Here is a 13,837-nt window from a genome sequence, read left to right as displayed (position 1 = left end):
GTAGACGCAACTTTTGCTCTTTTATGTGTGTGTGTGCTTGTGTGTGTTATTGTGTGTGTGTTGCGGTGTTTTAATCATTGAAAGATTTTCTACCATTTTGTTTGCGGATTTTTCTTATAAATGATTTAAAATAAAACATTTTATTTATTTTTTCCTTAGAAATCTTTTCTACAATTAGTGTATGGTCGTACGTATTTTACCCTTTTTACCCCCCACCTTTTTTTTATTTTAGTTTTAAAAAAAAAAATATTTTTTTTTTTTTTTTGGGGGGGGTTATTTTTTTAGGGTTGATTTCTTTTAGTAGGATGGTGGTATCCTCCCCCAAAATAGTTATAAAATTTCCCAGGACCTATGAGAAGCTACCATGATAAGGAGAACCCGATCGATTCAGCGGTTAGCAAAATCCTTCGGTACAGACAAACAGATACACAGACATCCTGTTACTTTATTATAAGGATTAAAAGTGTTGTACTCTCATGTTTGTTTTTTAAAAAAGAAGCAGAAAAATACTTATTCAAAGTTAAAATGATTTGTAATTCATTGAAAATTTTGAATTATAGACATCTTAAAAGTTCTTTTTGGTTTATATACATATTTGAATTTCTGGATTTTAGGACGAAATTGCATAGATAGGTTATATTGTATACTAGAGTTGGCTCGATATAACTATCTCACTATTGGCTAGTTACCTATAATGATCTTAGAGAACAATTTTGTTGTCACCCTATAGGTTAAGAAAATATAAAAAAAAAATTTAAGATAAGATAATTTTCTTGGAAAATACTTGCCTAAATTGGTTTTACTTTTCTTAGAATCTTTATAATGTATTGGCATGGTTTAATAACCAATTTAAAATTTATCTAATAATTAACCTTTACAAACTGAAATTTTAATTCATACACTTTATTTCACTGCCGTGTTAATGCAGAGAGGGAAAAGAAAGGTGTGGGCAAGGGTAAATATTTTTCAATCTTGTATACTTCGGCATTTAAACTGAGACTGTAAAACATATATATAAGTCTTATGCTTAAATAGCTCTTTTGGTTAAGGCGTCAGGTTTCAGATGTCAAGGAGGGTGGTTCAAGACCCACCACTGAAACAATATTTTGTTCAATCTTATATACTTTGGCATGTAAAATAAAACTGTTGAACACACACACACATGTCTCATGCTGAAATAGCTCTTTTGGTTAAGGCATCAGCTTTCAGATGTCAAGGAGGGTGGTTCAAGACCCACCACTGAAACAATATTTTTTTCAATCTTATATACTTTGGCATGTAAAATAAAACTGTTAAACACACACACACACATGTCTCATGCTGAAATAGCTCTTTTGGTTAAGGCGTCAGCTTTCAGATGTCAAGGAGGGTGGTTCAAGACCCACCACTGAAACAATATTTTTTTCAATCTTATATGCTTTGGCATTTAAAATAAAACTGTTGAACACACATACACATGTCTCATGCTGAAATGGCTCTTTTGGTTAAGGCGTCAGCTTTCAGATGTCAAGGAGGGTGGTTCAAGACCCACCACTGAAACAATATTTTTTTCAATCTTATATACTTTGGCATTTAAAATAAAACTGTTGAACACACATACACATGTCTCATGCTGAAATGGCTCTTTTGGTTAAGGCGTCAGCTTTCAGATGTCAAGGAGGGTGGTTCAAGACCCAACACTGAACTAATATTTTTTTCAATCTTAAAGACATTAACATTTAAATAAGACTGTAAAACATATTGACATGTTTCATGCTAAAATAGCTCTTTTGGTTTAGGCATCAGGTTTCAGATGTCAAGGTGGGTGGTTCAAGACCCACCACTGAAACAATATTTTTTTCAATCTTACATACTTTGGCATTTAAAAAAAAACTGTTGAACACACAAACACATGTCTCATGCTGAAATAGCTCTTTTGGTTAAGGCATCAGGTTTCAGATGTCAAGGAGGGTGGTTCAAGACCCACCACTGAACCAATATTTTTTTCAATCTTATAAACTTTGGCATTTAAAATAAGACTGTTGAACACACATATTTGTCTCATGCTATAATAGCTCTTTTAGTTCAGGCATCATGTTTCAGATGTCAAGGAGGTTGGTTCAAGACCCACCACTGAAACAATATTTTTTAAATTCTATATACATTTAAAATAAGACTTATGCTGAAATAGCTCTTTTGGTTAAGGCATCAGGTTTCAGATGTCAAGAAGGGTGGTTCGAGACCCACCACTGAAACAATATTTTTTTCAATCTTATATACTTTTGCATTTACAGTAAGACTAAAACAATAAATCTACAAAACACACATACCCCTCTAGAGATTTGGAGGTTTGGTGAGAAAATAATTTGTATTTTCCACTGATATTCAGTTTCATGGATGCGAGTTCAAGTCTCACCAAAAACAAATTAAAAAAATATTTTGATATTTTAAGTGACTGTATAATGTATAATGGAAATGATTAAAAATATTTTTAAAATTTTTTATTACTTAAAAATTAAATTTGGTGTTTGGGTAGTTTTGAACTGAAAACCTCATCTCTACCCCTAAGCTACAATGACAGACATGGAAGAGTGTGAAATTTTAAAGTATACTATAAGAAATAAGTTTTGTATACATTGTCTATTTTCACAACTGATAATTGGTCTCCAATATAGCTCATTTATAGAATGTTGGTTGCCTTATCCGTATGTTGCGGGTTTGAGGCTCTCCGAGAGGGGCAGGGATTTTATTGATGTTAAAAATTGGGAGTTTCTGTGTAATAAAAGTTGTCGCAAATATAGGTATTAAATATTTCTGAGCTTACTTAAATTTTATTTTTTTAAAATCATTTCAAAGTCATGTTGAAATATAAAACTAGTTTAATGGATTTTTAAAGGCACAAATTTTATTTTGATTAATGACATGCCTATTATGCGTTTCATGAGCAGCGAAGCTTTTCTTCACTACGGGAGACTGAATCTAATTATAAAGAGTCATATGTTTAACTAGCAGCCTTTAAGGAGCCCTTGGGGTTGTGGGAGGGGGAAGTCGACACTCTCCCAATTTCCATTGTAGCGGAAATTTCAAAATATATGTGTTTGGAATTTTTTAACGATTTCTCTTGGGAGGGTGGTGGCACCGTCCCCCATAATAGTTATAAACCTTCCAAGGACCTATGTGAAGCTATACTGTAAAGAAGAACCATATCGGTTCAGCGGTTAGAGAGATTTTTCGGTACAGATAGACAGACATAGATGCTGTTACTTTTATATAAGGATATATCAATTCTAAGTCAGTCTATTGACGTATGAGGGGATGTACGGACAGACCGGAATACGAGTATAGAGTAGCTTCGATACAATTAAATATCAATAATATAACAAAGGTATTTCTAAAAAATACAACATTTATTAAGCAATTAAAACTGGTTAGAATAGGCAGATTAATGGGATTATTATTATAGGATATATTTAATATGATATCAATTAAAGGCTTGGACGTCTCGTTTTCTGTAAAGGACAGAAAACCACGTGTATGATATAGATACCGCCAGCCTAGACTTATAGGCTTGTATCTAACCGAATGCAGACGGGAGAGAAGTATTCACTCTTTGGCCTGCAACAATCAACTAGCCCTCAACACAGCAGGATGGAGTATAGTGGCGGTTACAAGTGGAGGTCTGACTCAGCCAGAGAAGTATAGGAATGTGGACAGGGATGGGGATACATAAACTTGGATGGTGAATACCACACTCGCCCCCTTCTGAGGGAATATGAAATATTCCCTCACAGTTGACCTGCGCGCCTGCTTCTGCGGGTTGCTGTTGTACTCGCAGGTTCTTCGATTGCGGCCATAGCTCTCTTTACGATATCAACAGGATTGGGTTCTGAGGAAGTAGGATCTTCTGGAGCTGCTGGAGGCTCTGGAGCAACAGCATTCTGGAGGGCCAACACGCCCTCACAGGGAGCCGTGGCCACTGGATCTTCAGAGGCAGCGCCAGCCTGCGGATTAACAGGCAGATCAATTCCAGATGGAAAGAGCTCACTGATTTGAGCATCGAGCTCTGTGTCACTGTTTTCCTCTGCAGGATCCAGGACCTCTGGATTGCCTTCTCTATCGGTGGGCCTGTACTCATCAGAGCACTCAGAACCGCCATAGTGAGAAACCAGCTCAACTCCATCATCATCTGGCCGGGATACGTCCCCAGCGGGAAGGGATGCCTCTATGGTCGCCACATTCTGCCCAGGTACATTCATAATATTACAACGAGTATTAATATATTTAATTACCCTGTCAGAGTTTTGGTCCAACAATCGACTAGTGGCCTCAATGACCGTGGTCATTCGTGATTTTAACTCAACGGTCGAGTCCTCAGAGACAGTGCGAATTTTTTCGCGTAAAGTTTTGCGGTTCCGCAGTAATTCTGCGGAAATTTCAATAAGGCGCTTGCCATGTTGTATATATGCTTTCTCAACGAATGAAGCATTGCTAGCAATTTTAGATTCCAGGCTTCTCTGGAAGGGGAGAAGAGCTTCCTCCATTGCTTCTTTTACAGTGGAGGATAGGACTTTTTTCCATTCCTCAGCAGTCACCCAAAAAGCCTTAGGCTCAATTTTGCTTTCTGCTAATGTCTCTTTCTTTTTAGGGGGTAATGGAGGCGGTTGAGTTTCCACCTTAGCCTTCTTGGCTGCTGGGCCGCCGCTGCCCGTTGGTGTTGGCGGACGTTTTTCTACCGCTTTTGGGGCTGATTTTACGGCGACTACCTCCAATTCAGGTGAGGCACTACGTTTTGGTGGCGATTCCACCCGATTTTTTTGCGGTTCCCCTCCCCTATTTTGTTCCATTAGAGGCCTGGCCCTAGGCCTGGCTTTATCGGGATATTCGTTGGCCTCTAAATTTTTAGCCTGCCGCAATTTTTCTTGCAATTCAAGGAGTTCCTTTGGAACATCTTTTCTCGCGGTGCGGTAGACGTGGATCGATCTTGAGACGCATTGAAGTTCACTGAGGTTTTCAGGGTTGCGTGGCGGTTTTACTCGCGGCTGATACCTGTTCTCGTCAGGTTCATAGTAGGCTTCCTCAGGGCCGCCCTGGGGATAGCCATGATTGCTGTCATAATAATAGTCCTCTTCATTGTAGAAGGGTGCCTCTTCATATTCTCGACGGTATGAAGAGTGACCGGCCCCATGGGAGTGGTGGAAACCCCTTGAAAAATTCCGCCTGGGATATCCTAAAATAAAAATAATAAACTTAAAATTAAGGGTCATTAATTCCTTATACCGAATAAGGAAATATTTTTACAAAGACGACCTTTAGGGACGACAATCTTATAGGTATATATGTCTGTTTACAGGTCGTCCGTTTTTGGGGATTAGTTTTCCCCATTATTTGTAAAATCCCGCAATTCGTGTATTTCACTCGTACCTCCTTCTTTGTACGCGTGAATTTTGGTGCAGGCTAATATGTAAATGATAAAAGCGACGCATAATAACGACCCTATTCCTGTAAGGATGGCTGCTACTACAAGCACTATATGATACCAAGTACTAGATAGAAAATCAACCACCTTATGATACGTTTGAATAAACCAGGAGTCAGTTATTTTTACTTCAAAATTATTGGAGTCTGCGGCAAGTTGGCTGAGGTATAATTCCTCGGCACTTTCTGAGAAATTAGTTTTTTCTAGGCTTTGCCAAGAATGATAAAGAAATAGGCTAATCGGTTTATCCATAAGATATTGGTTTACATTTAGTATTTGCATACCCTGCCCTTGATTCCCAAGGAATTTTCCTTGGTACAAATGTAAGAAAATTGGATTTTCGGAACATTTAGTCGGAGTTAAATGGGTGGTGTTAACCAATCTGCGTGAAAATGGTGATATTCCCATAGTCTTATTATTGATTGAAACCGAGAAATGATCCACAAAACAGGGTAAATTTTCTCCCAAAGAAACATTGATTTTAAGACTATCGCACTGTATTACTAAATCCAGTTCACCGAGCGCCCTAACTAGTTTTTTACGATGAGTCTGGATACTACTTTTAGACAGAAAATGGTTCTGTAAACAGCGAGTTTCGGGGACAATTAATTTATTATATTGTTGGTAGGAATAGAAAATCTCTAGTGGTAACATGTCATCCTTTTCTTTAGCGTTTAAAAGTGGGAAATATGGTTTTATAGAATTTGTGAACCATACCATTAAGTTATCAATATTAGTTTTGTAATAAAATAATTCGGGAATTAGATTTTCAAAGTGTTTTTTATCTTTAAGTTCTAGCGCTAGCGTAATTTGGGGATCGATCACTAGATATTTTTGGGCACCCTGTTCTCCTTCAAATGTAAACAATGAAATATTAAAGATGTCTACCGTTCGCCAAGGAGAAGTGAATTTTTGTGCGCTATCAGATTTATCATCTGAGATAATTCTATCGTAGCCTATTCTCAGATTGTGATCTAAACAATTGTTTCCCACCCAGTGACTGCCCAGGTAACAGCCCGCTTTTGTTTGTAATAATTCAACAGGCTCAGCCTGGACCCCTATTTGTTTTTCCTCAAATGTCCCAGGGATAAAAATGCCGTTAATGGTTACGCCGTTTCCCTCGCAGGCGGGGTCGATGCCGTTAAGGAGGTCGTTGGGGTAAGTAAGCGTCCCGTTTACCAGGAAACGCGTGTATGACATCTGGTGTTCATACACTGAGACTGATTTTCCTTCAAAGTTAAATATTTTAGTTTTGGACATGGTGTAACAGTCTTCATAAGTTACGAGGCTCGGTATCTCCACGAGTGCTGGAGCAGCGAGGTGGATGTGGCTATATCTGCCACAATACCAGTAATGAGTACTGGTTCGGAGGTGGCAACGAATTCCAGGTATAATTTTTCTTTCAACCTTTTGAAGTAGGTGAAATTGTTTTTGTTCAATATTGGTAATATTGAGAAACGCAGCGCATTCAGAGATTTTCAAACGCGGATTTTCGTTTGCTACACATTGAGTCGCATCTATTTGTATTATTTCGGACGCATTTGATTTTGCCAAAATAATAAAAAGCCCCAAGAATCCCAACATAAATTTACCTCGAGCTCCTGGTGCCTTTGCCAAATGATGCTGCATTTTATTTTTATGCTTCTTGTTTTTCTCTGAAATATGTTAATTAGTTAGTTTTAACATATATTTTTTGTTTATTTTCGTTATTATACATACGTAGATTAAGCTATATACATTTGCCACCTTGGTTTTATATAATTATACATTTTATATACATTTTATTTCTTCCTTTTAATTGGGTTATGCAGTCCGATTTGGACATGTATGCGGTTATCCCCCCCTTGTGACCTAGTTTTTCTTTCTTCTTCTAATATATACTTGGGTACTATGCTTTGTTTGTTAACATTAATAACCTTTTCAGGGCTGGATTGTTTGGGTCTTTGTGCGAAGAAAGAAGCCTCGGACGGGACGGTTTCTTCCAAGAAACTATTTTCGACGTGGATGTTAGGACCGGATGACCGATCTGCGCCAGGGGGTTCTTGGTCTTTGGGCTGTGGCTCAAATGGTGAGTTTTTTTCCATTATATCCCCTCCCCCATCACAATCCACCTCCCCCTGGGGTAAGTCCTGACTAGTTTCAGGGTTTTCTTCTATAAAATCGTCACCATCGTTATCTAGGTAGGTAAAATCGTCATTTTCCATACCTTTATTATCGTTTATTTCGGTTTGCCCGGTATTATCTATGGTCAAGGTTATTTCCTCAGACGGGACAATTTCCTCAATTGGAAAGACGTTAAAGGAAAGTGTTTCCCCCAATAATTCTACTTTAGAATCTATTTTTCGTATTTTATCTCTACTAACAACTTGGTTAGTTTTTATTGGATTTGATCCAAAGGGACTGAGTTCAAAAAGGGCCTCTGAGAATTTTTTTGTTACAATAAAAGGACCCCCATAGAAAGATTGCAATTTTTTACTGACCCCTATCTTGACTAGGTTAAAAAATGCAAAGCATACGTCGTTAACGAAAAGGGGAGATGAAGCCTTCCTAGATTTATTTTGAAACTCTAAATAGATTTTAGATTTTTTGGAAACCTGTGCAATAATTTCTTCCAAATTTTTTAGGTAGTTTAAGTAAGACCTGCAATCAATGTCCTGCCTTTTCTGCAGGATTGGAGAAAAGAAATCGAGATTGAGAGTTGGTTGTCTGCCGAACATAAGGTAATATGGCGTATACCCCGTTCTTCTAGACGTACTAGAGTTAATTACAAAAGTGGTCAAAGCTAATTTTCTTGCCCAGTCTTTACTTTCAAATCGGTCATCGGATCTTAGACCTGCATAAATGCTTTGATTATGCCTTTCACATGGGTTACTATTAGGGTTTCTTGGGGGAATAAGTTTAGTTTCGATACCTAGTTCATCCATAACTTTTTTGAAAACTTCCCCAGTAAAGTTTGTTCCCCTGTCACTCCTCAATGACCGAAATAAGCCGTAGGTGGGTACCACCTGTTCAAGGATGACCTTCACCGTGCTTTCCACGGTGGCGTCCTTGATGGGGTGGGCGATTATGTACCTAGAGAATAGGTCAACTAGGATAAATATGTAACGGACATGTTGTCCTTGGAAATAGTTAGGGGTTAAAGGACCGATAAGGTCTACTGATACCTGGCCAAAAATCTCGTGACTAATGGCTGAATGGGTGATAGGTTGTTTATGTTTAGGTACCTGTCCTATTTTTCTTAGGCAGGTGATACAATTTTTGATGCGTGATTCGACAAACTTATTAATTCCTATAAGGAAGAATCTTTCATTTATCTTGCGTATTGTTTCGTTAACCCCCTTGTGACCTATAATATTATTATGTGCTAATTCAAAAACTTTATTATATAATCCAATGGGTACGACGGGTCTTTCAATGAACGTTCCATTGCTAAGAGGTTGTCTAAATATTAGAAGTCCTTCCATAACGTATAAATGTTCTATTAATTTAAAAAGGACCTCTTTCCGGCCGGTTAGTTCAGCTTTTTCAAAACTCGACAACTTCTTTTTTTCGAATATCCACCTACGAATTTCAGATAATACTTGATCTTTTTGTGTTTCAGATTGCCAAACATTGTGCACACCGACTTCCGAAGCCGCATGTAACTCAAAAATCTGGTCTTGGTATGGGCAATCCTGTTCATAAGGATCCAAGGTAAATGAGCTAGTACATTTTTCACAATCGGTTTCCTTATGTTCTTTGCATAAAAATTGCCCTCTAGATAGATTGTCGGCATTGCAATGGTCCCTACCCTTCCTATGAATTACTGTAAAGTCAAAACTCTGGATAAAGAAAATCCATCTCAGAGTTACACCATTTATTGTTCCTTTTTGCCATTTTTTGTAATGAACTAAGGAAATCAAATCTGTACGTACAATAAAGTTTCTAAATCTTAAATAATGAAGAAAGGTTTTAAGAACAAATACTAGACATGCTAATTCGCCTTTATAACTTGGATAATTTTTCTCTGCCCCGTTACATTTTTTGGAACATATTCCAATAATTCTTTCTTCCCCCCCCTGGTTTTGGCTGAGAATTCCAGCGAAATAACTTGTAGAAAAATCTACGTCTACTATAAAGGGGTTAGGATTATCCCACTGGGGATAGCCTTTACTTATAGAATTTGAGAACATATTTATGAAATTTTCCCAATCTTTTGATAGGGAATTGGTCCATTCGATAACTTTATCGTTTCTGTGTTCGTCTAGGGTACAAGAATTTTTCGCATAGGATGGGAAATAGGCCCTATAATAATTGGAGAAGCCCAGGAAACGCTGGAGTTCCTTGCCTGTCCTGGGCCTGCTCCAATTTTTAATTTGTTCTAAATATGCGGGGTTCATTTTAAGTCCTTGGGAACTGACTATATGACCTAAATATGTACATTCGGATGTGAAAAATTTACATTTGGCTAGATTTAACTTAAGTTTTGCTATTTTTAGGACTCCGAAGAGTTTTCTGAGATGCTTCAGATGTTCCTCAACATTCTTTGAGAATATAATAAGATCATCAAGGTAAGAAATTATAAATTCGTATAAGCCAGGGATAAGGGTTAGGACTCTGTCCATCAAATGGCAGAAAACACTTGGCGCGTTACACAGTCCGAACGGCAGTTTCTTGAAAAGATACTGCCTGTTAAGGGCTGTGAACGCTGTCAAGTGTTTACTTTCCTCCGAAATGGCTAGCGCATGGAATGCGCTAGTCAAGTCGAGGGTGGTAAATACATTGCCAGTGCCTAATTTTTCTAAATTACTAGAAATCAAGGGAAGGGGCCAATTAATTTTTCGTGTTACACTATTAAGCGCACGAAAATCGTTAACGAACCTAAGTTTGCCTTCCCCCCCAGCCGTTGGTTTTTTCTTTACCGCAAAGATTGGGGAGGACCACTCGCTGTAGCCCTCCTCAATGACGCCCCCCCTTAGCCAATTTTCAATTTGTTCTTTTAATTTGGCCTCGTATAATGGGTTTAATTGAATGTTTCTAGCCTTAATAGGTTTAGCCCCGGGGATCAAGTCTATTTTATACTGTAAGAGATCGCAGTTACCGATATCGGCATCGTCAACCGAAAATATATCGAAATGATCAAGGCATAATTTTACTACCTTTTCCTTCATCCCTGGGTTATTTCTGATAAGATCACTATTTTCTAAGTCTAATTTTTCTTTAATGAATTTAATTCTTTTAAGAAGTGTAGTTCCTGACAATTCATTTATTTGATTAATATTTTTATTGCAGGAATTTGGGGAATCTGATTCAAATTCAAAGCAATATCCAACTTTAACGTTATTCAATAAGGTAATATTTTTTCCTGCTAAATTGACAAAGTTTACCCAACATTCTCCCTTCTCATTTACATTATAAATACCCTCCATAAGCATCAAGCCGTTATGGCTTGTCATTTTAGAATTATTTGGGGATATATACAGCTTCCTATTTTTTTGATGGATAGGTATTGTTATCACCGTTGTATTCCCCCCCGGCAAGAATGTTGTTTTCTTTGCTAATTTTACGCATGTTTTATTTTGTTTTAATGTCCCAGTCCCCCCCTGGTTACTCCAATTTATTCCTGGGATAAGGGAGTTTTGTTCCGTATGAACATTATTTGTAGGAATCAAGGGTATGTTTTTACTTTCTTCAACTATGTTAATTGTTGAATTTTCTATTGGGATTTGCTCGCCAGTGGGGAGCTCAAAGGACAACTTATCTAGTAACAAATTAATTCGATTAACTTTGAGAAATTCATATCCTAGATTTATAATTTTAGACGTCGTTTCAGGGATGTAAAACGTTTCTTCGAGTATTTTATCTGACCCATCAAAGCTGAATTTTAAACTTACGTGTCCTATGATATTTACTGGTTTTAAATCTACAGACAGAGCGCTAAGATTGGCAGGGGTGAATGTGATTTTATTATCATCTAAGATTTCTTTAGAAATAAGGGACCTAAAGTTGTTTCCTGTATCCACTAAAGCGTGTTGCAGGAATTCCCCCCCCACGGGATTAAGAACTTTTAGTTTTGCACAGATAGGCATTATAAAATAAATTATATTTTTAGTCGAAGCCTAAGATGCATATTTTCCAAGATCCCCACCTCAGCGGTTAGACGATGGTAATCCTCACACAGAGATTTCCTGTGTACCAGGTATAGTTGTCTGTCGAATTTTTTTAAATAATGAAATGTTTTAACAATATGGTTAATTGTTAAAATAATTTTATATAACTTTCTGGGTTTCATTAAGTTTTTTATTAAGCGCTTTTCAGCTCCAGAAATTTCTTAATAAGCATGAGAATGTTGATAGTTCTAAAGAAATTACTAAACTTTAATACGGGTCCTTATTTATATACTTGGATATATGATAAAAACCTATCGGAATAAAATTGAACTAAAAAGTTTTCGAAAGATTGAAAGGCTACAAAGTAGCTTAAAAATAAGTGTTCAGCTTGCAACTAACAAGACATTAAAAACAGACTGACTTATTTTTTGACTTATATCTGTATTTATACAAAATATAGTTTTACTAGTTAGTATTTGATTCACAATATCAAATAATATAAAGTTAGCGCTGAATTATAGCTCAAAAATTATTAGATATGGCTAATATAATAAAGAGGGTCAATGATGACTGGTTTATTATTCTGATATTGTTAGTATTTATACTTAATTTTTCCACCTATGGGGTAGAACAAGTTTATTTATTTACTAAAGTATAATTAATGCTGAAATCAGCTTCAAAAATAAGATGTGGTTTGTAGTAACTGCTTTGATAGTAACTGGCCTTGATTAATAATATGCATTCACTTTTATATAGACTTTTTATTCCGCTGGTAATCCTAGCGGAAGCTAATAGAACTAAGTTTATTTTATTCTGCCAGTAATCCTAGCGGAAAATAATTTAATCAAAATGTTTTAAGATTTTATTAATCACGTTTTAAGTGATTAAAGTTTTTAATTTTTAACTGCTGCTTGATTGCAGCTCAAAAAATCAGAGAGTAAATGATAACAACAAAGAACAACTGAATTAGATTTGGAAATTTGCTCGTATTTATACAGATTTTCCAGTAGACCCCCCCCTTCTTATTATTTACTTATACGGACCGCGGTAGCATTCTAGGCGACATCTTTCGGATACATAATAAATTAAATATAGTTCTATTATTGTCACTGTACAAAATGCAATAATATTTATCCATATGAATAAGTTATTATACATAATTGCTGAAATATTTCAGCTACAAAAATCAGAGGCTAAGAGTGTGCAACTCTCAGATAAAATTGATACTGAGGATTTAACTCAAAAATCATTGTTTATATACAGATAATTCGCTTAAGGTCCCCTAGCGGTTAAAAATTGAACTAGAATGTTTTAGATTCTTATATATACACTCAAAATATACGATATTTACATTTTAGATAGATCATGCGATATTAAAAATAAATACTACTAAATAGAAAATACACGCTATTCCTCAACAGTTTAACGGATTTAAGACCAACACGCAGCAAGCGGTCAATGGATCCTATAAATAGACATATTTTCTGAATCAAAACTGGTTTTACCTAAATTGTATCTGATCCTTCTTCAGGTCTGTAGTATTTCAAAGATGTTAACTAAAAATGTGTGATAGTTTGACTTTAAAATAACGTTTAATATAAAATTCCCTTACGGTTTATAGCTTAATAATATAGTTTTATCATATTTGTTGAGGCTTTAAAACAACATTTCTATAGACAATTCAACATTACGTTTTTAGGATAAATAACGGTGGTTATTTTATGCATTTTTGTCATGGAAAGTCATGTAAAAAAGTACATTATATATTTAAATCTTAATTGTTTAAATAATTAGCCGTTTATTACACAAAAGTATTAGCTTTCTGTTCAAAACTATTTTGAATTTTATATGGATTAAACAATTGATATAATAAAAAAGTAGGTAGGGTAATATATAACATAAAAGGTTCTTTAAAAAACATTATTGAAAAAATATATTTAAATGCATTTCATTTGCCATTTATTACATAATAGTTATTTCAGTAAATGCTTTTTTAATTTTCTATAAATTGATTACAATTTGGCAACCATGTTTTAATGATCATCTGATACGTACTGTATGTAAACAATTGTCTGCTTTTATATTAATATTGTTGTGTTTTATTTGATGGATTGATTATTTAGTGTTATTCTATTATCACACATAGATCTGTATTATAAGTGATTTCCTAGTGCATAAAGTAGTAAGGTATTTTATCTGTAGCTTCAGACTTCGATAGCTGACTAACTGATTAAATTCTACATTTTAGGATAGCTTCACATAGGTTCCAGGATGGTTTTAGACTATTTTATTT

The 13,837-nt window shown here is 35.8% G+C and overlaps 1 long non-coding RNA gene across 1 annotated transcript; it reads left to right on the top strand.

Moving 5' to 3' along the window:
• Window positions 1–7,298: 7,298 nt before the first annotated feature.
• On the top strand, window positions 7,299–11,617 carry LOC145313952 (uncharacterized). Its single transcript, XR_013877580.1, has 6 exons — window positions 7,299–7,523; window positions 8,080–8,175; window positions 9,057–9,148; window positions 9,934–10,005; window positions 10,727–10,786; window positions 11,547–11,617. It is a non-coding gene; the product is annotated as an uncharacterized LOC145313952 (long non-coding RNA).
• Window positions 11,618–13,837: the final 2,220 nt, after the last annotated feature.

Source organism: Acartia tonsa, chromosome 3, assembly GCF_053477335.1.
Source record: "Acartia tonsa isolate MP-2025a chromosome 3, ASM5347733v1, whole genome shotgun sequence".
NCBI lineage: Eukaryota > Metazoa > Arthropoda > Copepoda > Calanoida > Acartiidae > Acartia > Acartia tonsa.
This window is presented reverse-complemented; position numbering and strand designations above follow the sequence as displayed.